Source organism: Notolepis coatsorum (genome assembly GCF_963971535.1).
Source record: "Notolepis coatsorum genome assembly, chromosome: 12".
In the NCBI taxonomy this organism is placed as follows: domain Eukaryota; kingdom Metazoa; phylum Chordata; class Actinopteri; order Aulopiformes; family Paralepididae; genus Notolepis; species Notolepis coatsorum.
This window is the reverse complement of record NC_140176.1, coordinates 109438737-109459011: the sequence shown is the minus strand read 5'-3', so window position 1 is coordinate 109459011 and position 20275 is coordinate 109438737.

Here is a 20275-nt window from a genome sequence, read left to right as displayed (position 1 = left end):
TATTTGATCTCAAAGTAACGCTTCACCTTTAGGGTCTTTAGGAATATGATCAACTTACATAATTTAACTGACTAACTTTTGTACTGTATCTTTTGAATGAATGTACAGTACGTTGATGTTTCATGCCTCTTTTGATTCACATAACCACCACACAAAGCACTGATTCTATTGTCACAAAATTGTTGTCAGGATGTACTCAAGGGGAAGGCGAAATACTTCCACCAGAAGTCTCCTGAGGTCCCCGTCTACCTCACCACTGATGAACACCAAAACACCCTCTTCAGGCATCTTGGGGACATATTGCACAAAACACCATCTCTGGTGGAATTCACAGATGAAGTGAAGTTCATCCTGGATGTTCTGTTTCCGGAGGAAGGGATCATCATAGCTGCTCCTGCACTTTCAAAACATATAAAAGAGGTTGCCTGCAATAGTGCCACTTGTGTATGGACTTGTATAATGGTTTGCTGTTTTGTATTGGTAGACTGGATCAGATAATTTTTTATTTATTTATTATTAAATTACATACATTCTTTTGATAGGCTATCATTCATGGCCTTGCTCTGCATAAGAACATGCCATTGCTGCAGGCTGAACAGCTCTTCCTAAAAGGTCCATCTGTACATCACAGGTGAGGGTAGAGAATGTAAATATATATATCCTTTTCAATGTTTCTGTCAACAAAGTTGTGATTTTTATGTCTACTATTTCAGTGAACGGGAGGAATTTGACAGGAAGATTGCAAAGAGATGGAAGCAAACGGGAACATGTTGAGTATTTTTCGGTTGGTTGTTGGTGTTTTGGTTTAGCCTGCTGCACTGCTGCTATAGCTCTTATCTCTCTCTCTCTCCTGCAGGGAGATGAGTACCTGGGCACCGTATACCCGTCCCCCAGCTGGTGGAACAGCTTCATACCGCCTGGCCTGCAGTGCTGAACCTTCTGAGTGACTGACTCCTCCTGCCCCCTCGGGGCATACGGCCCTGAGCTATTGTCTTGTATCTCACCCTGTATCCATACGCTTGCAGTCTTAGGCTGGAGTTACACCAGCTGTCAACTGTACTTTGTAATGTTATGTTATTTCGGGCATTCATAACGTTATTTCGCAGGACTGTACATTGTAACATTAACACAGCCCAGCTGTCAACTGTACTTTGTAACGTTATGTTATTTCGGGCATTCATAACGTTATTTCGCGTAACGTTAACACAGCCCAGCTGTCAACTGTACTTTGTAATGCTATGTTATTTCGGGCATTCATAACGTTATTTCGCGCGACTGTACATTGTAATGTTAACACAGCCCAGCTGTCAACTGTAGGCTACTTTGTAACTTTCAGGCATTTTATTCATAACAAACATTTGACGCGATTCCGCCAACACATATGTAATATTAATAGGTTTTGCTCAGAGAGATAGATAAATAAATAAACATAATCACAGTTATCTACCTCAACAACTGCATGTACTGTAGAAATGTATGTTTCAGTGCAGATAAAGGTACTGTACAAAATAACCTCTAAACTGCTAGAATACACAAGCAGTTAGGGTGCGCTGTGTTAATGTTACAATGTACAGTCGCGCAAAATAACATTATGAATAAAACGCCCGAAATAACATAACCTTACAATGTACAGTTGACAGCTGGGCTGTGTAAACGTTACAATGTACAGTTTCTGACAGCTGGGCTTGCGAAATAACATTATGGCATTATGCTCGGTGCTGCTCGAGGCAGGAGAGATGAGGCGCGCAGGGCATGGGGGCTGCTGCTGCTCGAGACAGGAGGGATATACATGGTGCTGCGCGCGCGCTGTAGGTTACACTGCAGTCTGACAGTCTACAGCACATGGGCGTTGAGCAAAAACGGCTCCGCGCAGATTACACGGCCACGCTGTCGGCGAGTTTTGGCGAGTATCTAAAACGAAAACACCTTTTCACCGTTCCCGCTAGGTGTTGAAATATGACATGTATAATCATAAGTTTATAGCAGAGACATTCTACATGTATATGTAGATTTATAACAGAAGACATTCACTGTGCAGGGCCTGGTTCCCTTGGGATTCTCTGGCACAGCTAGAGCACTCACAGATCCTTATCAGTGACCTGCTTGGTGCAGGCCATACACACACACTTACACATAGGACAAGCACACACACATCCACACCCCCACACTCTCAAAGCACACACACACAAACCCACACACACGCACACATCTCCCCCACACACACACAAACCTACACACACGTCACACGCACACATCTTCCCCACACACACACACACACCCTCGCTCTCAACGCGCACACAGCACCCACCAGATTAGCCAGATCAAATAATTCAAACTCATTATGACAAAATGCCACAAGCCAACTAATATACGACCAGGTCAAACACTGGTCGCATACTCTAGTCTCCATTAATCACAGATCGTTATCATAGAGACACACACGCACAAACTTGCACGTAAATGTGCGTTCCACGCACTCATGCACGGCGGACATACAGGCTGACCAATACACACAGACACACAACGTGCACTCAGGAGAGACACCACGTACACACACTGGACTAGGGAACTAATAAAGATGACCCTCACAGAAAGGGGGGGGGCTTCTTCTTCACTTCTCTGCTTTGACTGGACTGAACGGACGGACTGGACTCCACGGACGAGACTGCACAATGACTTGACTGTTTTTTCTTTCTTTTATATACTCAACCAGCCGGTTGTAACAATCTAGATTTCAATTGTACCTTGCTATATTCACCTTGTATAAATACTTTGCTTATTCACTTTTATATTACATTGCTTGTTAAACTTTTTATAATAAATACCTTCAAAAGTGTTTCATCTCTTATATCTTTAAGTATCTTTTACAACTTTCACGTTTGAGTCTAAAACGTGACATAGGGCAACGCGTTTTCCTGCCAAAAACGGCATTTCTATGTAACAGGGACAGCAAACGTATTCATTTAGCAACAAAACAAAAACGCCCAGTGTAACCTAGGCCTTAACGCCTTCCCTGTCTCCCTGTGAGTTGCTGTCCCGGAGTGTTGTCGGGTGTCATCAGTGTTGTCGGGTGTCATCAGTGTTGTCGGGTGTCATCAGTGATGAAGACTGGGAGGATGCGACCCTCTCTGCGTGCCCTCCTGTCTCCGGCTGTCTCGTAGTGGTGACCGGAGCGCTGCCACTGTGCCTCAAATAGATCCGCTATCAGCTCTATCTTAAATTTTTCTGTTCAGTTTCTGTTTATTTCCCCCCATGTCTGCTTTTTTGCAGCACCACAAACATGGGAATTCTCTAACTCCCCCCCCTTCCCTCCCCCATCTCTCTGAGTGCCTGTCTCCTAGCGCTGACTAAGGTGATGGATGCCTCGGGTCTTGGCCAAGATTGCAGTGACTGCTCTACATGCACCACCGAGGCCTTGCATCAACTACTTACCGTCGTCTGTCCGTGGTCCTGTCAACTGGTGTGTCAACGCGGTTTCATTTCTGGGTAAGTACTTCTATTCTATTCACATAATATGCTTACTTCATATATCTACTCTATTCACTTACCACTTGTATCTATTGCTATGTCCGCCCACTACAATCACACGAGCTGTCTAACGCCTGTCCCGTCTCCCTGTCCCCCTTTGAGTTGCTGTCCTGGAGTGCTGACCGGAGTGTCGGACGTCCCGTGATGAAGGCCGGGAAGATGCGACCCTCTCTGCGTGCCCTCCTGTCTCCGGAGGTCTCGTAGTGGTGACTGGAGTGCTGGACGTCCCGCGATGATGTCGGGGAGGTCGCGACCCTCTCTGCGCCGCCCCTATCTCCCTGTCTCCGACTGTCTCTGAGCAATGACCGGAGTGTTGAATGTCCCGTGATTAAGACGGGGAGGACGCGACCCTCTTTGCGCCGCCCCTGTGCCTCAAATAGATTCGCTATCAGCTCTATCTTCAATCTTTCAAAATGTTCAGTTGCTATCGCTATCAGCTCTATCTTTAATCTTTCAAATGTTCAGTTGCTATTGCATGCACTCATCTGTGTTCACTAACAGTTGGTAAGCATGCCCTCAAGTGTGTAGTCTGCAACACTACTATCACCGACATCTAAGAAGGGAGATCCCCCCCCTTGAATGGCCCTTCTAAGGTCTGCCTGTGGAGCATTTTTCCCTATTAGGTTTTAGTGAGTTTTTCCTTACCTTCGCGTGGGGTATGTCTAGGAGTGCTTGCATTCTTTCATTTATTTGCATTTATTTTAAATTTGTTGGACCTTATGGTGTTCTGTTCTTGACTTATTATTATGTTTTCTTCTTGACTTGTTTAAAGAAGACATGTACGGCCCATGGGGACATTAACGTGTGTTGTCGGGCCTTATAAATAATTTGATTTGATTTGCTATTGCATGCACTCATCTGTGTTTCACTACACACATGAGTGCATGCTTACCAACTGTCCGTCTGCAACACTACTATCACCGACATCTAAGAAGGGAGATCCCCCCTTGAATGGCCCTTCTAAGGTTTCTCACCTCCACACTGCCTGTGGAGCATTTTTTTCCTATTGCTAGGTTTTAGTGAGTTTTTCCTTACCTTCGCGTGGGGTATGTCTGGGAGTGCTTGCATTCTTTCATTTATTTGCATTTATTTTAAATTTGTTGGACCTTATGGTGTTCTTGTCCTGTTCTTGACTTATTATTATGTTTTCTTCTTGACTTGTTTAAAGAAGACATGTACGGCCCATGGGGACATTAACTTCTGTAAACAAGTTGCTCAAACACAAAATATGGAGTCTTGCTGTTAATGACTGATTTACACAATACAAATGAGTTAGACTATAACCTTTTTTCAACTGTGAGCCAGGAGAGACCAGCATGCATACGGTTGACATTGGACCTTAGTGAGCAACCCAAAGCCAACCGTGCTACCTGTAGTCTCCTGATCTCACCTTTGGTGGCAGATGACCAGATCACAGAACAATAATCAACATGACACAGGACTAGACTCTGAATAATCTGACGTAGAAGAGGACTATCAACAAAAGAAGCAAATTTTCTAACAATGCCTACAGCTCTTCCCATCTTTGAGACAATGTTAGTGATGTGGTTTGACAAAAATAGAGTACTATCCAGTGTCACTCCAAGGAGCTTAATGCTTTCAACTTGCTTAACTATGGAGTTGCTTTTTGTCTTAGAGATGTTCAGTACAAGCCTGTTAGCTACTATCCAATCATTCACATCATTAAGTTCTCTGCTCAGGACTTCATTAAGCATACCATTTGATGGACAAGCATAATACAAGGTGGAATCATCTGCATATTGGACCAATTTGGCATTCTTAGTAGCCCACGGTAGGTCATTGGTGAACACTGAGTAGAGCAGAGACCCTAGGGAGCTCCCCTGTGGAACACCACACTCCAAACTTCTACTACTAGATAGGCTGCCATTCAAATAAACCTGCTGAGATCTGGAGGACAGATAACTGCATCCACATCGAAGCCAGGGGATTAAAACCATAGTTTATCAATCAAGAGAGAATGGTCAAGCACATCAAATGCAGCACTGAAATCTAAAAACACAGCTCCCACTATCATGGAGTTATCAATAGCTCTGAGCCAGTCGTCAGTCATCTGAACTAGAGCAGTCGATGTGGAGTGACCAGTTCTGTATGCATGTTGAGACTCTGTAGCCAGACTGTTAAACTGAGAATATTCTTGGATTTGTGCAAAAACACACTTTTCCATGATTTTGCTTAAAACTGGTAAAATGCTTATAGGTCTGGAGTTGCCCTCATTAAAAAATGATTTGGAGTCTTTGGGTAAAGGAGTAACCGTAGCCTCCTTCCATCTCTTTGGACATAGTCCCACTTGTATACATCTATTAATAATATGACACACTGGACTTAAAAGCTGTTCTTAAATCTTGAACTCTTGGCATGTATGGCCGGTATCTCCTCCCTGGGGGAAGGAGCTGAAAGAGGTGATGTGCTGGGTGAGACTGGTCCTTGATGATACACGCGGTGGAGGCAGCGGGAGGTGAAGACGGAGGTGATGTTTGGTAGAGGAGTCCCGACGATCCTGCCTGCCGCCTTCACCACCCTCTGTAGAGCCTCTTGCTCTGCCTTTGTGCAGCTGGAGAACCACACAGACACACCGTAGGTCAGCACACTCTCTATAGTTACTGTCTGTACAATACTGCTGTAGGCCTATAATACTTATGTAAATAAGTAAGGCAATTGAAATATATCTGCAGTACAGCTCAATACACACAATTGTTAAGGGGATGCAGACCAGAGAAAGACTTGTGTGTATTGCGCTGTACTGTATTCTGCAATCTGTTAATAAAGTTTTCAATCAATCAATCAATCAATCAATCCGGGCCTGTGACGTCACTGTACCCATTCTGCAATCTGTTAATAAAGTTTTCAATCAATCAATCAATCAATCAATCAATCAATCAATCAATCAATAAATCAATCAATCCGGGCCTGTGACGTCACTGTACCCATTCTGCAATCTGTTAATAAAGTTTTCAATCAATCAATCAATCAATAAATCAATCAATCCGGGCCTGTGACGTCACTGTACCCATTCTGCAATCTGTTAATAAAGTTTTCAATCAATCAATCAATCAATCAATCAATCAATCCGGGCCTGTGACGTCACTGTACCCATTCTGCAATCTGTTAATAAAGTTTTCAATCAATCAATCAATCAATCAATCAATCAAACAATCAATCAATCAATCAATCAATCAATCGGTCACTGTACCCATTCTACAATCTGTTAATAAAGTTTTCAATCAATCAATCAGGGCCTGTGGCGGTCACGTGTACCTATTCTGCAATCTATTAATAAAGTTTTCAATCAATCAATCAATCAATCCCGCAGTGCAACGTGACCCAAATCAGCCAATGCCCGCAGTGAAACACTCCAATTCAGCCATTGGGTGGGACGGTCACGTGACCCAAATCAGCCAATGGAAGCGTCCGGGACCTCAGCCTGCGGGAGCTCAGCCTGCGGGACCCCAGCCTGCTGGGCGATGTGGTTCTGCAGGTGGATAGTATTGTCCCCATGCCGCTCACATGGCCTGAAACAGTACTGTATTTGTAAATCTGATATGTCATAAATGTCTAGATGTAGCAGTGCTGTCTATCTGTATGTCATGTATGTCATATATGTTATGATAAATTGAAAATGGGGGACCTGATGTAAACAAGACGAAAGTCTTTCTCTGGTCTGCATCCCCTTAACAATTGTGTGTATTGAGCCGTACTGTATTGTACCCATTCTGCAATCTGTTAATAAAATGTTCAATCAATCAATCAAATCAAACTCACCGAAGACTATGCAGCCCTAGTGTAATTCCCTCGTATGCGATGATGACAGCAACACGTTCTTTATAGCACTGGTGGGATTTCTTTACAATCCCGACGGTGAGAACTGTGAAACACATACATGAAATACAATAAATCACAGATCAAACAATAACAACATAAATCCATCTTATTTCTACTTGTCTCTTAGTGTCACATGTCTTTGCAATATTGTTAAACAAATTAACTTAACCTACAAAACACATTCTGCAATAATAACTAACTTAGTAAACATTGAGTTAGCAGCACTTTAGCTGCATGCATTGGGCGACACATAGCTAACAACCACAACACCAACACCTACCTTACTGCTGCTGCAATAAGAGAGGACATTATGGGGACTGTAGCATCTTCTGGACCTTATGAACTCTTTACAAGGTCTTGCTCGAAAAAGAGATCTTTGATCTCAAGTGAAAACCTGGCAAAATAAATAATAAATAAACCTGGTAAAATAAAGTTCAATAAAAACATCCGCGGGAGCGGGACCTGGACTGTACCTTTGATGAAGATGAATGGGAATCACTATGTGATCTTTTTCATATACTCGACATAAACTTATGCAATTTAACATTATCCATAGAACCTATTTTACGCCGGAAAGACTTCACAGGATGAATGAGATCTCTGACCTTTGCCCTAGGTGCTCAACGGAAACAGGTAGCCTGCTCCACATGTTCTGGGAATGTAACAAACTGAGACCTTACTGGGGCTCAATTTGGGAGATCCTCGAAGAGGTCACAGGGTTTGAGATCCCATGTACACCTAAATTAGCATTATTAGGAGACATGTCTGACATTTCTCCAGATAAGAGAGGCAAGGTGCGGATCATTAAATTGGCCATGATTGCAGGGAACAAGTGTATTGCCATGCTGTGGAAAAGTGCTGAATCCCCCCCCATGTCTATGTGGCTTAGTGAAATCTCTTCGTACATGGCATCAGAGAAAATAATGTTCAATCTTAAGAAAAAACCACGTCTCTTTGATAAATGCTGGGCTGGGTTTAGGCAATACTTAGAACAGATTACATAGTAGGTTGACGATGTAGGCTATTATTGAAGCTCCCTTTTGTCTTTCTGAAGGGTATATATTGCAATGAATGATACTGTAAATGTTATTAGTTGCTCTTTGAAGAGAAAAGATGTAACGGTAGATATTTATTTGTTTGGTGTAGAGGTATGGGCACCTGTTGAGGTCCTAGTCTGGGGGAGGGGAGGGGGGGTCTGGCCGAGTTTTTATTTTATTTTTTTTTATATTGATTTTTTTTAATTTTCTTTCAGGGGGGGGGGGGGGGGTTTAATTTGCATCTATTTTTCTGTAACTCGGGGAGGGGGGGCAGTTGGCAGCATTTCCTTTTGTATGGTTGTTGAACTGTTGAACTGATGCTGTAAAACTGAAAAAAAAGAAAATACCAATAAACATATTGTTTAAAAAAAATCACTACTCCTGCCACAAAGGCCACTAAATCCAACTTCTCCCCCCACACCCTCCTTTTCTCCTCCTGAACTTCCTCTACTGACAGATGCCCTCTTCTAAAACCCTGATCCCCATCTTGCTTTCCCTGATCCTCCTGCACTATCCTCACTGCCAACTCCCCTTCTCTAAACCCCTGACCCTTGCCTTGCTGTCCCTGTCCTACCTTCCTAGCTGCCTCTGCATAAGAAATCCTACCTTCCCTTCTCACCTGCTGGACCACTACCTCTCGTTTCACCGCCTCACAACCCCAATACCCTACACTATGCTTCCCACCACAACTACAACACTTCGGCTCCACTCCCTGTTCACACTCCCCATACTTATGCTCCCCACTACATCTACCACATCTCTGTCCCTTCCTACACAACTTAGCTATATGTCCAAACTCCTGGTACCTGTAACACCTCAATGGATTCGGCACAAACTCCCTAACCCCATATGCCATAAACCCTAAAAATACCACTTTCGGACTAACCTCACCCTCAAACTGAATGACTATCGTCCCTGTCTCCTCCAGAAACTGGCGTCGGCCAATCAGAGAGAGCGTCTCCGAGAAATGCGGCTACGGAAAATACTGGCATCGGCCAATCAGAGAGCGTCTCCGAGAAATGCGGCTATGGAAAGTCTCGACGCTGCTTGCTTAGATGATAATAGATCGCTTGGAGAAGCGCCCGGCTTCCATCATAATACATCATATTTCAACGCACAGCGCGTTACGCACTGGTTGGCTGCGACGGATACATGCCCACTGTAAGCGCTATTGCGTTAGAAATGCGGCTACGGCTAGCCCGAGAGAAATGCGGCTACGGAACGTATTCTCTATCAGACAGTCACTTCCTGTTCATGAAAACAATTATTTATATTTGATATATTAACGTTATATTGTGCATTGGAAACACAAACATACTTAAAATGAGTAAATATTATTCATTTTAAACATGTTTATATTATTTATAGGGCTATAAAAAAAGAAGAAAAAAAAATAAAAAATCTTCTTCTCTCTTTTAACCAGGGAGGGCGGCGCTCTAGCGCCCCCATTGACCAGCCGCCACTGACACCAACGCTCTCAACAAGAAGAGGATGTTCTTCCTGCGTCAGCTGAGGAAGTTCAGGCTGCCAAGGACCATGATGGCTCAGTTCTACACCTCCATCATGGAGTCCATCCTCACCCTCTCCATCATCACCTGGTTTCCTGCAGCCACGGTCAGGGACAAGGCCAAGCTGCAGCGGGTGATACGCTCGGCGGAGAGGGTGATCGGCTGCCCCCTTCCCTCCCTCGAGTCCCTACACTCCACCAGGGCCTTGAGGAGGGCTAGGAAGATCATGGCTGACCCCGCCCACCCGGGTCACGACCTCTTCACCATGCTCCCCCACGGCAGGCGGCTACGGCTGCCCAAGACATTAAAAACCTGTCACAGACTCAGCTTCTTCCCCTCAGCAACTCGCCTAGTAAATGAGTCAGGTGTCCCCCTGCTCCACCCCCCCCCCCTCTATGGGGAGCTGCTAGGGCTGGAATCTTGAAACTCTATTTTGCACTATATACCATTAGCCATTGCACTTTACTGTCTTGTTGTATCACTGTTTTGTCCTGTTTTGTACTTTATCTGTGAATAAAGTCTATGCACTGTACTGGTAATGCCGTATCACGTTCCTATGTGTTTTGTTGTAAACAAAATGGAGATTAAAAGTTATCTGAATCTGAAAACACTGTAAATATCATTGTTGTTTATTTAGTCTGTCTTTGGTTTATTGTAAACACTGTAAATATCATTGTTGTGTATTTAGTCTGTCTTTGGTTTATTGTAAACACTGTAAATATCATTGTGTATTTAGTCTGTCTTTGGTTTATTGTAAACACTGTAAATATCATTGTGTATTTAGTCTGTCTTTGGTTTATTGTAAACACTGTAAATATCATTGTTGTGTATTTAGTCTGTCTTTGGTTTATTGTAAACACTGTAAATATCATTGTGTATTTAGTCTGTCTTTGGTTTATTGTAAACACTGTAAATATCATTGTGTATTTAGTCTGTCTTTGGTTTATTGTAAACACTGTAAATATCAATTGCACAATATATCACTTTCTTTCACCTCATTTGTTGTTGGCCTTGGTTTATTTTTCCTTTGGTTCATTTATCCCAGGTTACAACACAATCATCTGTTATGTTAGTTGCCCCTTCCCCTTGACTTACTGGGGTTGTATCATTACTGGTGGTAGATTCAGAGATGGTCTAGATGTGAAATGCCCAGAGATGGTGTCCCCACCCTCTGGAGCCACATACCCCTTCTGGTCTGGAATCAGATCATACAGCAGAATGATCTCTTACCCCGTCTCCAAAATGCTGAGGAGTAGAAATTATCATAATGTGACATATTAGGAGGATATTAGTTTAGTTTCTGCTTTGCACTATATAGTATTGTACATTAGTACACTGCATAGTATTGTATATTATATGGTAACTCAGTTACGTCTATTCTGCATCGAACATTGTACATATGTCTATACTGAACACTGGGACCTCATTTTCTACTTCTAATTTACATGCTATACTATGTTATTTGATACTATCTTGTCTAGCACAGTCTCTGGAGCGTAACAGTAAGAAGCATTTTGTATGAAAGTATTCTGTACTTCTGTATGACAACTATTAAAGAAACTTGAACTTGAAACTTGAAACTTAGTAGGCGACATGTTCGATGTATCTGAAATGGTATCCATTTTGCTCTTAGTAAATAATATAAAATAAGTATATAAGTAAATATAATTAGATAGCTGCACTATTTTTATAATCCTGATTTGTATCAGGGATGTTTTACAACCTGAGAGACCAGGTTGGTTTTCTTTTCCATTGGGCCTATGTAATGGAATGGTACAGGAAGGGAAACCTCCTCCCACCTGGGACATCCTGTACTGTAAATTAATCATGTGCGCCCTCTGCCTGTCAGCTGGTGAATAGCCATCACCTGCTGCATGCCCTCCTACACAGTGTACCCTAACCTTAACCACTCCCATAACCCTATCCCTAATACACTCATAACCCTATCCTTAACCACTCCCTAAAATGTTTAAATACATGTAAACATACTGGGCTTGCAGGCCCCATGGGTGCATTTAGTCTCCTGATGCTGAAATGTGAATAGAAAGTCCCTTAAAAAAACAAGAAATGAAACAAAAGATTAACAAAGCTTGAGATTCTGATCATAAGGTCTCTCCTCACTCTGTTCTCTCTCTCCGCTGCAACAAATAACTGGCCCAGATGAAAGAAAACTCAGTTTCTTTACATTCGTTATCTTAAGGAATGCAGGCCATCCTTGGAGGTGCCAGTCATTCCCTGTAAATCTGTCAAGGTTGTTTTCTCTACCAGACTCCATCTTCTTCAGGCGTCTCAGGTCAGGTTGCCTTGGTAACCTGACCTCGGGCCCTAGCCTTGCGTAGGAGGGAGAGATCAGAGCTTCAAACACCCCAAAACATCTGCTACAGACACCAATCTAAAGGTGTCCTGACATAACTGACTATCCTGCTATAATCAGAGAAAAAACCCACAATTCTTCATTTTCCATCTAAGTGGAACTACAAGATTAGTACCTATATATTCAAGGTACTTTATTATTTATAAAAGTAAGGTATTACTTGCCCCGCTCGATAGTTAACTCCACCTGGAATATGACCTCTCCTGGATATCTGTATACATCACTGGCATCTTTGGGCTTTCCCCCAGATCTTAATATTGATCATTGAAAACAGGAAGAATGGCTTCTCTTTTACCTGGGAACAGAATTAAATATTAGTACCTGGCTCCACTTTTGCACATGTATATGTGTTAGTATCAGCATATTGAAACAAGGTTTCTGAAACACAAGTTAGTGGTGGTGACTAGTGGTCTCCACTCCCAGAGCAGACAATATTGATGGTTGACTCTTTGTGAACTGCAATACATTTGATTGCTAAAGATTGAAAATGTTCTGCCAAAGTGCTGTATTGTTTTAATTCAAGAAGTTTCTTCCATTCAATCATAATACAATATTTTCTATATCAGTTGTGTCCTGCATGTCTTTCCATCTAATTGGAACTACAAGATTAGTACCTATATATTCAAGGACTGCTCAATGACAAGAATACAATGCATACAAATGTATATTTATTGTTTAATGTCTATTCACTACAAACAGAATGTGAAATATATTGTAACAACAATATAATAGATGTACTGTATGGTAAGATAGAGCCATTAAAAGAGATATATCTTGAATGCATAAACATGTTACTTCAGAGTTACTTTGAGAGGATTATGTGCTCCAATATATTCCACTCAGCACTATTAATCTATATATGTAGAGACATGTCATCATTGTAAATACATCACATATAAACATAACACTGCCTTCATGGCACAATCTTGATGTAACTAAGACATTAAAAAAAAAGATAATAATAATAATTTCATGCATGATTATTACTAGATTTCAACAACAATACAATACGTTCTCTTGGGCCTTTCCTGTTTGTTAACCAAGGTGAAGATAGTGGAGCTAAAGCCTGGTCTGGTTCAACAAAGGAAATAAATGATGAAATAACAACAGACTGGCTGCTGGTGGTGCAGGGTTGAGAGTACATTAGAGTGTAGAGTATATATGACACCAGAGAAATTACACAAGTTTTATCCCAGGATCCTGGATGAATGTACTAGGTGTGGGGTAGAGGTGGGGACCCTGTACCACTGTATGTGGGAATGTGAGAAGATACAGGAATATTGGAAAGAGATTTTGGAGCTCATATCTGAGATGACAGAGATAGAAATCCTGACCGATCCTAAGTTATGTATACTACACTTATTTCCAGATACATTTCCAGCTTATGTTAGAAAGAGGAAATTGATACATTTTTGTCTGTTACAAGCCAAGAGAGTGATAGCTCTAAACTGGAAGGAGATACAGAGACCAGGAGCTAAACAATGGTTAAAGTAAGTGTCAGAAAACTTAGCAATGGAAAAACTAACATACATACAGAAGGGAAAAACAGAACAATTTGAAAGGACATGGACGTCATTTATACATTTCCTGAAAAATGTGAGAATCTAAAGGAACGGGATAGGAAACAAGAGATGTAAGGGATAGGAAAGGGGAGAAAAAGAAAAAGGAAAAGAAACAAAAAAACATAAAAAATTCAAAAAAAGATGAGGGTAGAGAAGCCGAAGATTTTTTTTTTTAATTTTCTATTTTTTTTTCTATTTATTTATTCTTTATTTTTATTTTTGTGATCTCTTATATTTATTTAATATTTGTTTTTATTATTGTAATATGTCTGTGTGAATGTCAATTAAAATTATGATTAGGGAAGAGAGGGGATTGAAGGGTATCTTTTTTCTTTTTTTTTTACCTGTAATGTCTGTACATACAGTATACGTATGAAAAAAAAAAGAAAATGCAATAAAAATATTGTTTAAAAAAAGAAAAAAACCTTGATCAGGTGGTCTCTATAACATACTCACTGGTTTGGTTTTTGTCAGGTGAATGTCCAGCAGCACAACTTCAACTTCATCAACCACGTCTGTCCTGACAGTAAAATTAATATAATTTCTCACAAAAGCACAGACCCGCCCTCCGCTACGACTGCACTGGTTAAGCTTAGGCACTCTTTCGAAGTTGGTTAAGGTTAGAGTTTGTCTTAGAGCATGGCGATAGAACGCCAGGTAGTTTGCAGCATAGGTTTGCAGGTTGTTTGACGAGGAAATGGGCAAAGACACAGCTCGTCACGGATTGGCCAAACGCGTCAGTGGCCAATCAGAGAGCGTCAGTCAGTGCCAATCAGAGAGCGTCTCCGAGAAATGCGGCTTGTTTGTGTAATCAGAGAACTCTCGCTCCGGACGTCGCGCCGACCCATTTTAAAACCCACCACTCTGTCGCTCACGTCAAAACCGCCCGCTCCGCTCTCCACGCCGCTCACATGGCCTGAAACAGTACTGTATTTGTAAATCTGATATGTCATAAATGTCTAGATGTGCTGTCTATCTGTATGTCATGTATGTCATATATGTTATGATAAATTGAAAATGGGGGACCCTGATGTAAACAAGACGAAAGTCTTTCTCTGGTCTGCATCCCCTTAACAGTTGTGTGTATTGAGCCGTACTGTATTGTACCCATTCTGCAATCTGTTAAATAAAGTTTTCACAGACAGTCTCCTCCGCACCGCATGTATATATTCTCTCCCACCCCTAATGTACAGTCCCCTCCCCATCATATGTATATACTGTACTCCGTCAGGATCTATGGGTAACAGTACTGTATATTTGAATACCGTTTATGTCACAAATGTATCCGTACTAAATACCTGTATGTCCCTATGCCATAAATGTCATGTATGTTGTGTATGTCATAAATATCAATATCAAATGAAAATGGGGGACCCTGATGTAAACAAGAATGAATGAATGAATGAATGAATGAATGAATGAATGAATGAATGAATGAATGAATGAATGAATGAATGAAAACTTTATTTAACAGATTGCAGAATGGGTACAATACAGTACGGCTCAATACATACAATTGTTAAGGGGATGCAGACCTGAGAAAGACGTTTGTCTTGTTTCCATCAGGGTCCCCCATTTTCAATTCATATAGACATTTATGACATACACAACATACATGACATTTATGGCATAGGGACATATAGGTATTTAGTACTGATACATTTGTGACATAAACGGTATTCAAATATACAGTACTGTTACCCCTAGATCCTGACAGAGTATATACATGATGGGGAGGGGACTGTACATTAGGAGGGGGTGGGTGGGTGGGAGAGAAATATACATACGGCGGGGAGGGAATATATACATGCAGTGGGGAGGAGACTGTCTATTAGGAGGTGGTGGGGGTTTTGGGCATTTACGGTGGCCAGTTTTGAATTGCAGCCTCCCGTAGGTGCTCTTTAAGAGCGGTTTTGAATGTGGGTAGGGATTCACATTCCTTTACAGCTTTGGGTAGGGCGTTCCACATTGTTGTGGCATAATTGCTAAACGTGTTTAGTCCCTTGTTTGAGCCGAATCTGTAATAGTAATATAGTAATAAAGTATCAATGTAATAAAGTATCAATGTCCCAATGTCCTCAATATATAACATCATTGTCCCAAGTGCATTTAGTGCTAGTGCAAATAAATTAATAAATATAAATATTTCCGTGACAGTCCAGTCAATTAATGGAAGGAAGGGGGAGGGGGGGGGCGTTGACTTGCAAAGGATTAAATAGTGTATAGTGCAGCAATGCAAGTCCGGTTTACAGTTATTGTTGTAATGTGGAAGTGGGAGTTATGTCACCGGGGGTTGGGTGCGGGGGGGGGGGTGGGATGCGGGGGGGGGCAAGTTGATGTTGGTCGTTGAGCATCCTGACAGCCCGTGGATAGAGGCTGTTGGTCAGTCTGCTGGTTCCGGACTGGACGGATCTATACCTTCGACCAGAGGGCAGCAGTTGAAAGAGATGGTGTGCTGGGTGGTACTGGTCTTGTAAGATATTATTTATACGCCATAGGCAGCGGGAGGTAAAGACTGTGGAGATATCTGGGAGGCTAGCTCCAGTGATGCTCCTCGCAGCCTTGACCACTCTGTGGAGGGCCTCCTTCTCTGCCCTGGTGCAGCTTGAAAACCACACCAGTAGTCCGTACGTGACAGTGCATGTGAGCGGATCGGAGCGCGAGCGGCGCGGGGCGCGGAGCGGCCGGTTTTGACGTGAGCGAGGAGTGGGTTTTAAAATGAGTCGGCGCGACGTCCGGAGCGAGAGTTCTCCTCCGCTCCAATCCACTCCAGGCCGCTCACAGTGGTTTAACACTGATGTAATATATACATGCAGTACAATGCCAAAGCAACAGATGGCGATGTACAAACATGAAGGCCATTTTCAACCAATGAGAAGGGTGAACCTGTGATAGGCTGTTCGTTCAGGCTTTGTCACTGTAGAGACGCCCACACTCACTCTAGTTAGAAAAAGTATATCGACGCCATTGTTGTTGACGTTAGCTTACATGCTAACGTTAATGGCAGCGACCATAGCATTGTGGCTCGGCTAGCCTATCATCGCTTAATAGAGATAGTGAATGGATAAACAACGTTATTTAACATTGCAGAATGGCTACAATTACAATGCGGCTCAATACAAACAATTGTTAAGGGGCCCAGGGGGTGTAGACTGTTGTAGTTTGAGCTCATTTACACCATGCTCCAAAAAAAGAAGAAAAAAAACTGCCGAGCGATCTGGCGCGGGGAGCGGGGAGCGCTCGATTCAAGGTGAGCGGGGAGCGAGCGGAGAGCGACTTGGGGGCGGGGTCAACATGAGTGATTAGCGGAGCGGACCAAGCTTTAAAGAGCGAAGAGCGGATTTCTCGGCCGCGCCGATCCGCTCACGTGGTCTGGTACGTGAGCACACTCTCTACTGCGCAGTGGTAGAAGTTGGCCATCAGTCCCTGTGGGAGTTTAGCCCATTTAAGCTTCCTGATATAGAAAAGGCGCTGCTGTGCTTTGCCCACAGCAGAGGCAATGCTGACCCCCCAGGACAGGTCATCAGACATTGTCACGCCCAGAAACAAAATTTTTTAAACCCTCTCCAGACTCCACCTCCTCATTCCCAATGAGGAGTGGAGAGTGGCTGAGGTCACCAGTCCTGCGGAAATCGATGATCATCTACTTGGTCTTCGTGGGGTTGAGAGCAAGGTTATGACCATCGCACCACTCCACTAGTTGCTCAACCTCCCTCCTGTATGAGGTCTCATCATTCCCTCTGATGAGGCCAAGCACTGTTGTGTCGTCTGCAAATTTTACTATGAGGTTAGATGGAGAGGAGGAACAACAGTCGTGTGTGAAAAGTGTGTAGAGAAGTGGGCTTCTCTACCCTGAGGGGCCCCGGTGCTAATGGCCAGGGTGGGGGATGTGTGCTTGCCAATCCTGACATGTTGTGTGCGATTTGTGAGAAAGTCCAAGATCCAGTTGCATAGTGTGGTGTTCAGTCCGAGTTTGTGCAGTTTACTGTGAAGCTTGTTGGGTAGAATAGTGTTGAAAGCTGAACTGAAGTCAACAAAAAGGAGTCTACCATATGTGTGCCTGTGCTCTAGATGTTCCAGCAGAGTGTGCAACACAATGGCAATAGCATCCTCTGTTGACCTGTTCTTCCGGTAGGCAAACTGGTTGTGGTCTAATGATGGCGGTATGGAGGCTTTAATGTGTTTCATGACCAGTCGCTCAAAGCATTTTGCGACGATGGGGGTGAGTGCCACAGGTCTGTAGTCGTTCAGGCCTGTGACTTTAGGTTTCTTTGGAACCGGGACTATTGTTGCTGCCTTAAGACATGCGGGAACCCAGGATGAGCCCAGAGACAGGTTGAAGATGGTGGTGAGAACTGGGGCTAGTTCAGCCGCACAGTCCTTGAGCACCCGTCCCAGGACTCCATCAGGCCCCGCCGCCTTCCTTGTGTTGATGTTTTGTAGACTGAGTCTAACCTCATGAGTGCTCAGGACTATGGTGGAGCCGTCAGAGGGGAGAGGGGGCAACACCGGGTCCTTGTTGTCCCTGTCAAAATGTGCATAAAAGATGTTTAACTCCTCCGCTAGGGGGGCGCTGCCGTTTACGGGGGGGGATGTTCTTCCCTTGTAGTCCGATATAGCCCTGACACCCTCCCATACCTGCCGGGGGTTTGAGGCGCTGTTGAAGTGGGCTTCAATGCGTTTTTTTTTTTTTGTATTTTATTTTTTTATTATTTTTTAAACAAACACATAAACAAACATGACAACACACAATTAGGGTGTGTTCACATCTGAAAGTCCAGGGATAGTCCGGACTTTCTAATTTGTTTACAAATTAGATCCGCACCAAATGTGAAAATGATACATTGTTTAATTTTGGTCTGCGTTCACACTACCCTGTTTGGTGCGGATCTAATTTGTAAACAAAGGACATGCTGTCGCATCTATTGGACTAGTCTATAGCACTCACAAACGTAATCAGTTGCCGGCAGCGTAATGAGAGAGATACTATTATGAGCATGGGCCGGCGCTAGTCAACGAGAGAGAGAGAGAGGGGAGAGAGAGAGAGGGGAGAGAGAGAGAGAGAGAGAGAGAGAGAGAGAGAGAGAGACCTTCCTTTCCTTCCTGCGTAAGCTTTTTTTTTTCTTTATCTGAGAGAATGTCCGCGAATGTCCTCCTCAGGAGAAAGTTTGGGGGTCCGCGCGCGGCGCGAGTCTAGAGTAGAGAGAGACTGCGTCTAGAGAGGAGAGAGAGAGAGGGAGGAAGAGAGAGACTGTCCGCGTGCGGCGCCAGTCTAGAGAGGAGTAGGCTACTTTGCTTCCTGGATTAGGTACTATAGTTCGATTGAAACGAACCGAGTCCCAACTTTTCAAGAGGACCATGGTTCGGTTGTTTGGTCCTCATTATAGTTCGGTTTGCGTTCATACCTGTACAAACCAAACGGACTATCGATCTAAAGGGACCATGGTCCACTTAAAGGGACCATGGTCCACTTAAAGTGGACCAAACAGGGTAGGTGTGAACGCGCCCTTAGATATACAAGCATTGTTAACAGTGCACATCAAATTAAATCACAGTTTAAATAAATGTCTTATATAAGATATGCCCCTAATACCTACTATCTATTCCCCTACACACATATGCTCTTGCTCGCACCCCCCACCCTGGACCCCCCAATGGATAATCCATCCATTATCATTCACTCTTAACCAGACACTACCATTATATGCTAGCTTTTATTCTCTCCACCACTTCTAACCACATTGTCAATTTGGATTCATTGAGACCCAAAATTCTTGCTGTAGATATTTCTAGATAAATCACATCGAGATATGTAAGAATCCAGACCTTTCGGCAAATTTTTTCTGGTTGAATCCATCGTGATGCTATCAGTTTTTTAGCCACTGTAATACCAGATAAAACCAATATCTTTCGCTGTGTACTGCATTCTCAAAAACATCATTCAGCAGTAATACAGAGGGGTGTACAGGTATATTCAGAATTAAGAGATTTGATAATTGCTGGGTCACTTCTTTCCAGAATATCTTAACTGGTGGGCAGTCCCAGTACATGTGCATAAATGTCCCCTCGTCCCCATTTGTACATAAGGAGCATTTGGAGTCTTGTTTAAGACCCATTCTGTTCAGTCTTATAGGAGTCAAGTATGTCATATGGATATAGTTAAGATTGATTTGTTGATGGTCCGGGTTCCTTGATGCAAGTCGAACATTTGCCCAGGCTTCTTGCCACTCAAAATCTATTTCCAGGTCTGGTATATCCCTCCTCCAAATAGAGTCTAGGTGGAGGGTTTCATACGAGGCCGTTAGTAATTGATGATAAAAATCTGATACAAAACCTCTCGATGTCTCTCTTTCATAGAAAAATGTGTGGTATCTGTGGTGTGCAATTGGTATCCTTAATGGAACACTGTGAGACTTCAAACATAAC